Below are 8,798 nucleotides of genomic sequence, written 5' to 3'. Positions count from 1 at the left end.
GAAAAAGCTCCGGTTCGAACCAGTCGAGCTCGCGGCCGGAGTTCGTGGTTTTCGACGGGAAAAACGGGCAGGTCTTGGTCGGGGCGACGAGACGAGTCGAACGGGACCGGTCTTGTGCCCTGCCGTGGTCGGAGCGGAGAGAGCCGAGGAGAGAGAGAGTGAACGTCGGGGAGAGAGAGAGAGAGAGAGAGAGAGAGAGAGAGAGAGAGAGAGAGAAAACCAGATTTTTTATAAAAATCTCATTTCGAAATATTTACGGTTGTGCCACTGGGTTTCTTTTGACCATATCTCTCTCGTTACAACTCCGATTCGAGCCCACTACGTGTCTATGAACTCGTCTCAGTATGACCTATCCAAAAATACTAGTCACGGTCCCAAACTCTCTCCGGTTAAAAATATGACTAAAATACCCTTAAATAATTAAATAATTAAATAAGGGTTAAATTTGTGGAAATTTGGGGTCGGGGTGTTACACCTTATTTTAGACACAAGGGAAGACTTATTACTTGGTTCAAATCCCAAGCCTCGTTTGTCACCATCTCTTCTTCCCATGCTAATCATCTTGTCATTTTTTTTTTTGCACCAATGGTTTAAGAAACAATCCTTTCCTTTGATGTTTTAAGTTCAAGTTCAAGGGCTTTGTTGTCATAAGTTAGAGATGCAATTAATTTATTTTGATTAGTCAATTTTTTCTACAAAAACATCAATATTTCGTTCATACCTACACTTAACTTTTTGGAATCTACGTCAGAGGATTGAAACTCGTTTGCAATCCTACAAATTTCCAACTTCAGCACGGCAATGGATTTTACGAGCTCTTCATTTTGTTTGCTGAATTTCTGAGAAGCAACCAACATATCATCATATTTGTTCATGATAAACTCAATATTCATATCTTCACAATCATCATCCTTTTTCATTGGTTTATCCAAGCTTACGGCCGTGATAAGCGCAATGGCCTTTTCATTATTTTCAGAGTCAAAATCACTGTCACTCCAAGTAGTATGTAGTGCCTTATTCTTCCATCCTTTTGTTTCTTTAAGGTGTTGGCACATTCCGAAGATATATGTCCATAGCCTTCACATTCGAAACATTGGACCTTTTCTCTTAGATTCTTTCGTTCATTTGACTTGCGAGATTTAGACACACCATCAGTATAGTCAACGAACCTATTTTTAGAATTTATACCTTTTGAATCTCGACTCCTTGGATCTTGATTTTTGAGAAAGTTCATGAATCGTCTTGTGAGAATTGTTAATTCCTCATTACTGCAGTCCTCATTTGAATGCCCATCGTCTTCTTCATTCACAACTTTGAAAGCAGCACTTTTGCTCTTTTTAGGAGCTAGATATTTCATCTCATAAGTTTGTATGGATCCTATGAGTTCTTGAACTTTTAAGGTGTTTAAGTCACAAATCTTTTCAATAGCCTGATCTTTGGTTGAAACCGTTGAGGCAAAGATCTCAAAATCTTTTTCACAACCCTATCTTTTGGAATTCTTTCACCTAAACTTGAACATGCATTCACGATGATGCAAAGTTTAGCATAAAATTCAGAAAAAGTTTCATTCTCATCCATCATGATTGTCTCAAACTATAAAGTGTGCATTTGGAGCTTGGCTCCCTTGATAGTATATGTTCCTTCATGAGTAACCTGAAAAATATCCCAAGCTTCCTTAGAAGTATCACAACCAGATATATATTCAAATTGATCAAAAGAGACAGTAGTAAATAAAGCATTTAACCCCTTTTGATTATTAGTGTTGTGTGTGACTTCTGCCGTGGTCCACTCCTCTCTAGTTTTGAGGACTCTGGTTTCTTCATCTCCTTTTTCGATATTCTTTGTGGGTTTAGGAAATCCTTGAACCATTGTATTCCATACACGTTCATCTAAGGACCAAAGAAACGACTTCATTTTGGCCTTCCAGGGGCCATAGTTGTTGCCATCGAAATATAGTGGATGTGCAACAGAGCCTGCGACACGATTCATCCTAAGGTATGTCGGATCTTGCTGAGTATGTTCAGCAACCTACTCTGATGCCAATTGAAATTACTTGTAGGATGACTAAAAAATGCCTAGAGGGGGGGTGAATAGGCCAATTTAAGATTATAATCAATAAACAAAAAACAAACTTCAGTAGCAGGATTGATATGGCTTATCAATCCTCAAACGTGCTGAGCATAAAATAAAAGAACACGCAGAGAATTATTTTACGTGGTAAAACTCCACCTCTGGGGAAAATTCAGGGGACTCCTCAGTCCAACATGAATCCACTATAGAACGATGATTACAAGAAGTACTCACACACTTATCATAGACACATTCTAGATAATGTTTTTCGACTTCTTCGTAACTCAAGTTCTGTCACAGGATGATCTTTGACACTCCTTATGTTGAACGCAATACTGGTCACGATTGCTTCAAGCTCGCCGAAGGAAAACCGCCACCACGGTCTTGGTGCCCTCAACCAAGGATTAAAATATCGGCCGTGCAGATAATATCGAGCCGCCAATTTAGGGATATTTTAGGGGATATATCGTTATTGTTTTACGTATCGGGAAAAAATCAACAAAAGTGACAGATATAGGCATTGAAACACATAATTTTGGTGTAAAAATTTCATAGATGTTATGTACATTATCAATGAATGTATTGAACAAATAAAACTCAAAATTGATTAATAATAAGATATACATATGATGAAATATAAGTGGTATGTAATGCGTGTTAATGAAAAGTTTGAAAATAAAATGTTGATTAGAATGAATAAACCATGCATAAATCCGTTGTTTGTTTAAACATTTGATTACAATTTAGATAAGCGTCAGTCTACATAAATGAAGAGCTCCTATGAGATTCAAACAATGAGGAACAACCATCTAGATTCATACAATAGTCATACCAAGTCATATAACCCGAGCAGTTTGTAAGCCATGTTTGAACATGGTGCACATAGGTCTCTCTTGAGCTCTCTATTGTTCTCCCATATATGAGATAATTAGGATTAACCCAACTAGTAGGTCTATAATCTATTTTATCATCTTGAGCTCTATTGAAGATATTCAAAGATTGCATAATATATTGTACATTATTTGTTACATTGTATAGGATTAGTCAACTTCTCTGTTAAGTCTTGTACAAATTAGTGCCTTTAAGTTAGGATAAATTACCTTCCTTAGGTAGTCTTTTTGGCTTTATATATTGGCCTTCCTCTGTATTGCAAACATACAAATATACAAGATATTATTTTACAAGCTCCATAACTAGTTCCATTATAATCAGACATGACATAACCATAACCATCATAAGATTCATTTGAGTTAGTACTAGGTCTAGTTCCTATGCTCATAGATGGATTAGAGGTATGTGGGCAGTGGACTGTGTATAGATTCTTCATATTAATAAATTGTAGGGTTCTTGGCAAGGATTCGCTATTTTTGGGTTTCAATTTGCTTCAATTGCCTTCAAAACTTTTGAATTTTTTTGGGGTTATGTTATGGGTATCGGGAAATATAAGGGATATCACACTTATCTGGGATATATCGTCGATATAAGGGAAGATATGGCCTTACCCTCCAGTATCGGTGTCGACAATTGAAAATACCGATATATCTGTGTATCGACCGATATTTCAATCCTTACCCTCAACCGTATGAGTCACTGAACATGCATATGAATGATAAAAGCGTTTGATAAATCACCAAGTAAACATGGAACACTTGATGATTTATCTCTGTAGGGGCTTTTTTCTTCCGGCAACTACAAATGGGGTGGGATGCCATAAAGGACAGATTGATGAAATTGTCCCCTTTGTCTGAGTTCGAAAAATCAAGCCCCAAAAGAGCTTCGAAAGGGCAGTAGAGCCTTAGCAAGTGTTCTGGTTACCTTCACCAACTAAAACAACAGCAACTTACATATGATTTCTTTATGCTTACAGATAAATTTTCTAGCTTGGCATGAGAGGCTTGTGGCATGGAAGCAAAATCAGCATGAGTTTAACACCAAAGAGGAAAATATGGCTTTCTAGGGAGAAATGGGAGTGTTAAGGTGAGGAAGAAGAGGTTTGCAAGAAGATTTGGCTGAGAAGAGGTAAAGGAAGAATAATGTTCTTCCGGCAGCTTGACAGATTCTGAAAGTGGTCTGACAGAAGAGGAAAATGGAGAAGAAGGGTGAATAGTGCACGAAATTGCTGGGTTTTGCAGGCAAGAAAGGAAGCTTGCTCTCTAGGTGTGTGTTTTTCTTGGTTAGGTAGAAGAGGCCTCCTTTATAGCCGCTGGAAGCCATCTTTTTCCAAGAAACCCTAATGGTTTCTATCTAATTTGTCCAAGCTTTTTCCTTCATTTCTCCTCCCATTCTTTGACTTATCTTATTCTAGCAAAATCTTCTCCATTTATTTGCACAAAATCAGGAATTTTGGGAGCTCAAGGCCCCATTTCCCGCAACTGTTCCAGTGGGAGACTTCCATTCCCAGCCATCTCCTTCCTTTCTTTCTTTCCTTTTTCCATGGCCAGGTCTGATGGGGGAAGGAATTGGGGTATGTATGCTGGTTCGAAGGGTGCTTCTCTTCCTGGCAGCTTGCACGTTAATATACCTTGGTTCTTCGAGTGTTTTGTGCTTGGAAATTGTTCTTTCCCATGTGCTGGAGCCTTTCAGCAGCCTACACACATGGATATTTTGGCTTTCATCGTGGCTTTTGTTTTCAGCTAGGTGCTGGAGATTTTGCATATATTTTCTTGAGTTGCTTGGGCCTTCTAGGACAATAAGTTGGTTTATCAAGTGAATGGGCTAACTTCATCAATTGTTGGGCTATTTTGGTTGAGTTAATGGACTATTTTGGTTGAAGTAATTGGCTATTTTTGTCTCTTTGTGCTCACCCACATATTTGGGCTTAAGAAATGGGCTTGAGTTCTGGGGCTCCCAAGCAACCCCAGGACTTCCATTTCTCGGCCCATCAATGGGCCTCATGTCAACTTATTACCAACCATACCACAACCCACTCAAGCAAGCCCAGGGCATCTTGCGTGGTTTGGGCCCACTTAAGCTTGTAGCATGGCGTGTTACTTATTTGCTTGGCGTGGCATGTGTGCAAGTGCATATGACTAACTTTCGCGTGCCTAAATCGGGTTTCTTCTCGGTAAGGTATAGCATTGGGCCGAGAATTTATTTGGGCCGAACCATGGATTTTTTGGGCCTCAACAATCTCAAATAAAAACTCAGCTTTTCAAAGTTTATGGATTGAAAATACGATCGTGAAAGCTCTCCAAACAAAGAAGACAAAGGTACTTTTTCTTTACACGAAAGCTAACACATTGAAAACCAAATTACTTGATTTGCACGATTTGAATAAAATCAAAAAGATATTTTCCCTATTGTAATGGTGATGAGGCGTAAAGCCCAAAACCAATAGGAAAGTAAAAACCCAATAAAGGAAATTTATGATAATCCCACCATTAAAGGAGTCCTAATATTCTTAGGTCAACTACCAAGAATATCTCAACACCTTTAATAATGTGATCTGATTAAAACTTGATTTGCAAGTAAATTACTTTAAAAGATAAATAACAAATCATGGATAAGATAAAGAAAGAATAAGTAAAAAGATATTGCAAAATATGCCTAAATGAGATGCACTCCTAAATGGATTCTAATTAATTAAAATCAAGGAAGATCAAGAAAATAAAATCATATTAGATTCCAAAAAAAACGTTCCTATTATGAGTGCATGAAAAATGACATGTCTTACCCTTCAGATCAAATGTCTCATACTTGTTAGGTCACAATTCTGGAATTCGGAATTGTTGAGCTGTTCCAATCCTGCAATTTCTAGAAATCAGAGACGACAATTTTGCTTCAAGCCTACAGCTAAATGACACTTCCAAACCAATGCTAAGTTCTAGGAAATGCCAACACAATTTCACACTAACAATAACTAAGGTGACGTCAACTGGGCCCATCTAATTATTTAGCTTGAGCTGACCAAAGGGCCACATGTGGCTTAATATTTACGAATTGGCCTAATGAGTAGCCCTCTCTTTTTTTTTTGTAACCCTTTGTGTAGCCCACTCTTAGAGATAAGTTTTGGGAATTTTGAACTATATTTGAGGATATAGCCCTCACTTGGAGATGACCTTACGAAACCACACTCCTTAATCATTAGCATAATGGGTTGCTTCGTATTTTTTGCAAAAACCAAAGATAGCAAGTATTGATTTTTAACATATCTTTCAGTTCACCACAAAAAATAAAGAGATTTTCTATTTAAACTCCACACTTCTCTTAGTTCACCCCATGTTCTAAGTTTATCCCAATTTTTAATTTAAATTTTCACAATTTCTAAGAAAACCCCACTATCTTCCTAAACTATCCTTAAATACACCCCAAATTGAAAAAATAATAATTAAAAGAGATTTTCTATTTAAACCCCACAATTTTCTTTGTTCCCAGCAAAAAAAAAAAAAAAACACAAACAAATGAAACCCCAAATCCGAAATTTAATACTTTTTAGAAAAAGAGAACAGCTTTACCTCTCTCAAAGAACTGTAACTGGAATTCTAACACTTGGGTATTGTTGAGAGAGAGAGAGAGAGAGAGAGAGAGAGAGAGAGAGAGTGAGTGAGTTTGTAAATAGGAAGTTGGAAGGAGGTTTCTAAAACTTAATATGAAGAGTGGTGGGGTGTGTGTATAGATGTACTAGGGTTAATTATTAAGTTGGATGACCTTGTCTTTTTACACAATAATAAAACTTACAGCTTAATGATTTAAGTATTGGGGTGAACAAAGAGAAGTGCGGAATTTAAATAGAAAATCTCAAAATAAATAAGGTTGGTTTCTGTCCTCCTGATCTGGTCTGAAGCACATGGTAATTGTCTTTCTGACTTGTTTGATTTGAAGAAGCTTCTTTTCCCCCTTATTTGCACCACTTTCTGTTTCTGGGCCGGACTGCATATAAAAAAAAACAATACGTGGGATTTCACGAATCATCAGGACAATAATGTTTTTTTATCTTTCATGCTATATGATCAGTTGCCCGCTACATATATGAATTCTTGAGCTACAAGCAATTGTGTTCTATTTCTGGTCGACAATGCTGGCCTCTTTCCAGTCCCTTAATTCATGCATTCAAAACCAGAGCTATGGCATTCTTGATTTTAGAGCAAAAAAATACAGTGAGATGAAGCTATTGTGTGAGATGTAAAAGTAGTCTTAATCCAACTTTAGATGAAGAAAAGGGTGGTAAAAGGAAGCTTAAAATTCTAATTGCAGGTGGGGATGAAGATGAAACCATATCTTGATTCTGATTATATATTTATTTACACGAACCAACCATTGGCATTCACTGAAAAACCCTTGTGGATGTGGGATTGAAGACAGAGTCTTGGGAGGAAGGGGTTGGGGAAGACATTGATTGCCTTCCCTTTTTTTTTTTTTCTCCTTTCAGTTTTGTAATTTTAAACATTTAATTATTTTAAACTTTAAAAATTTAACTTTTAACGTGCCTAACATGTGACATTTAGACAGAAAATTAGATGAAACTACATGGAAACTAACAGAGGGGGTTAAATTGAACATTTAAAATAGTCTGATGGTTAAATTGACTGAAAAAATAATTCATGGTGGACATTTCGACAAGCGTTATAGTTCATGGGGATTTTCGGCTGTTTACCCTATTCTTTTTTTATCTGTTGCCAGTTGTTGTTTATTTTTCACTAACAGTTGGTCGACGCTTCCGCACAACACCCCCCCTAACCCGCAACCCACCCGCTCCCTGCGCAGAACCAGAAACCCGTCGGCCCCCTTCCCCGACAACCCATTCTCCATGGGCAGAACCTAAAACCCCACCGCCCCTCCCCACCCCGACTGATTTCTTACACCTCCTCCAATTTCTTCTCTGCTCCCCCATTTCCCCATCGAGACGCATCATCCCCTCCCTCTGGTTTTTTCTACCCCACTCCCACAGAACCCCAACCCCCATACCCAATTGCTTTGCTCACATTCATGAACTCTGCTGCGAATGGTTTGTTAATATATTATAGCCGTCGCCCTTCTGAGTTCTATATTGATGGTGGTGCTTTGCTTGAAATTCTTCTCAGTGGAGATTTTGCATTCATTATACAGTGCTAAAGAAACCATTAAAATTTTGTTTCGTTTTATACCCAGAACTGGAACTGAGGCATGTTCCTGGTTAGGTAAGTAGAATGGGTCTCCAAGACGTTGTGCCTCCATTTTGCAATGGTTGAATGTGCTTAAGAAAAATTTGTGCAGTTTAAATTTTTATTAGTTTTTTTATCCATGCTGGAGGTGGGCTCCACTTTGCCACATTACCCACTCAAATTTGTGAATAAAAAACTTAGGTGCACAAAATTACTAAAACACCACTGTCACGTCAAACTTAACAGACTTTTGGATGGAATTGACAATAGAGGGCACTGTGGAACATCAAACCTTAGTCAAGGGAGCAAAGTGAGTCACTTTAACATTAAGGGGGTAAAGTGAGAATTGACCAATGTTTCAAAGTGCACTGTAGCAATTAAGCCTTGATTTTTTAACATATTGTTCGGTACACCACAAAAAAAAAAAAAAAATTAAATAAATAAGGTTTCTGTCCTCCTGATCTGGTCTTAAGCACATCGTAATTGACTTTCTGACTTGTTTAATTTGAACAAGCTTCTTTCCCCAGTCATTTATACCACTTTCAGGGCTGGACGGTAGCTGAGTACAAAAATTAAAAAACCCATGTGCATACATAATTATGGAATTTTATGAATCAGGACAATACAAAATTAGTTTTATCTTATTTT

This window comes from Prunus dulcis, chromosome 2 (genome assembly GCF_902201215.1).
Source record: "Prunus dulcis chromosome 2, ALMONDv2, whole genome shotgun sequence".
Classification (NCBI taxonomy): Eukaryota; Viridiplantae; Streptophyta; class Magnoliopsida; order Rosales; family Rosaceae; genus Prunus; species Prunus dulcis.
This window is presented reverse-complemented; position numbering follows the sequence as displayed.